Below are 2,327 nucleotides of genomic sequence, written 5' to 3'. Positions count from 1 at the left end.
AGCTCCGCCCACCGCCGGGAGGCCCCGCCCACAGACCTGCCCCCGCCCCGTCCCGCCCGCCGCGGTTGGGGAGTTGCCGGCGGCTCGTGCGGGCGCGGCCCCGCCCCAGGGATCTCCTCACACCCGCCACCTCACCCCGGGCGCCCCTCATCCCTCACCCCACGGCCATCACCTCACACCCGTCACCTCAGCCTGTGCTGGTCGAGTCACACCAGTCACCTCTCACCAATGACCTTGCCCAGATCCCCTCACACCGGTCACCCATAGCTGCCACCACCACACCCACCATGGAGAGCCACCACCCCAGCCGGGTCCCTGCCACGGCCACAGGAGATTGGGGCCGAAGGGGGGGGGAGATGGTGACACCCACACTGTGCCACCCCCAGATCCAGAGGGCTCCTGGGAACACGGCTTTGAATTTGGGGCCAAAACAGCAAGAAAAAGCTGATGGGATTCAAGTGAGGAGCCCAGGTGGGGAGCAGAGGGTGGCAGTGGCAGCCGGTTTGCCCTTGCTGTGGGTTCCCCATGCCTGTCAGTGGGGTCTCAAGTGGGGAAGGGGTCCCTGGGGCACCCCTTGCTCCCCGCGGAGGAGCCGGGGACAGGGACCCTGCAGGCTCACCCCAAACCCACCCCAGCTGGGGGTCCCCCACCTCCACTCTGGTGGCACCTGGGTCCACCGTTGCGCTGGAGGGGAGGGAAGGTTTGGCCGGGGGATCCACATGCGCCGCTGCCAGGAGAGATGGTGCCTGGAGCGGGGAGGGGGACCCCGGGGTCCCAGCCCACCTGGGAGCTGCGTCACCTGAAGCCACTGCACATGCCAGGTCCCCATGCACCCTCTGGGCACTGGGTGCACCCCTGGGTGCAATGCGGCCATGGCACCTCACCCACATCCCGAAAAATGGGATTGCCTCTAAATTGGAGATAAGGGTTTGATGGGTGGACCACTCAATGGTTAAGGAACTGACTGGATGGCCACGTCCAAAGAGTTACAGTCAATGTCTCAATGTCCAAATGGAAACCAGTAATGAGTGGTGTCCCTTAAGGGTCCATACAGGGACCAATACTATTTAATATCTTCATCAATGACATAGTGCCATCAAGTGCACCCTCAGCAAGTTTATGGATGACACCAAGCTGAGTGGTGCAGCCAATATGCTTAAGGGAAGGGATGCTACCCAGAGGGACCTGGACAGGCTGGAGGAGTGGGCCCATGCAAAGTTCATGAAGTTCAACAAGCAGAGTACAAGGTCCTGCACCCGGGTTGGGGCAATCCCCACTATCAGAACAGATTGAGGGATGGATGGATGGATGGATGGATGGAGAACAGCCCTGCAGAGGCAGCCTTGGGGATACTGGTGGGTGACAAATTGGACATGAGCCAGCAATGTGCACTTGCAGCCCAGAAAGCCAACCATATCCTGGACTGCATCAGAAGAAGCGTGGCCAGCAGGTCAAGGGAGGGGATTCTGTCCCTCTGCTCTGCTCTCCTGAGCCCCCAACCTGAAGCACTGCAGCCAGCTCTGGGGCCCTCAGCACAAGACAGACACCTAGGCTGGGTGCTGTAGCCCAGGGGTGCTGCTGCATATGCCAGGCGCAGTGCCTGAGGGATGCTGTGCCTGATGGTTGAAGTTGCACACCTGGCGCTGTCGTACACACAGTGCAGTACCCAGCCAGTGCTGCTGTACATCCTGGGTGCTGTACATACATGGTGGCTGTACCCAACATCTCCAGGTGCTACTGGGGTCCCTGTGCCCTGCATGAGGGCAGGGTGCCCTGCAGCTCCCTTTCTCAGCCCTCCCAGCCCTCCACCAGCCACCCCGCACCACAGAGACACCCACGAGCTCCCACCAGCTCCTGAAGGTGGGGGAAGGGACCCTGCATGGGGGCCACATCCCCGCTACAGCGCTGAGCCCATGGGTGCTGTTTCCCAAACCGACGGGACCCTCCCCTGCCTGTCACCCTTGAAACATGCAGCTGAGTTTTCCCAAACACAGGTGTCCAGCTGAAATCGAAGCATCAGCGTCATCCTTCTGCATCCCCTCGTGCCTGGGGACCAATTCCTCCGGCTCGCTGCCTCTGCCCCATGGCTGTCAGGCTGGAAATCCCTGTGGGGCCACCACGCGTAGGGCCCAGCATGGGACTCTGCTGCTGCTGCGCTGCTGCCTGCTCTCCTGCTCTGCTGCCTGCTCTCCTGCCTGCACAGGGCCACAGAGCGAGCACAGGCTGGGGAGCATGCACATGACACATCTCAGCGGATGAGGGGCTGTGGCTCCCCAAAACCAGTCCCGCTCTCCAGGTTCAGGATTGCACCCACCGGGGTAATGAAC

General features: G+C 61.9%; 1 protein-coding gene across 1 annotated transcript in view; it reads right to left on the bottom strand.

The window, feature by feature from the left end:
- The window catches only part of CSRP1 (cysteine and glycine rich protein 1), a 256,472-nt gene that overhangs the window by 174,855 nt on the left and 79,290 nt on the right, over positions 1-2,327 (bottom strand). The window lies entirely within an intron of this gene.

Source organism: Harpia harpyja, chromosome 19 (genome assembly GCF_026419915.1).
Source record: "Harpia harpyja isolate bHarHar1 chromosome 19, bHarHar1 primary haplotype, whole genome shotgun sequence".
Taxonomy (NCBI): Eukaryota; Metazoa; Chordata; class Aves; order Accipitriformes; family Accipitridae; genus Harpia; species Harpia harpyja.
This window is presented reverse-complemented; position numbering and strand designations above follow the sequence as displayed.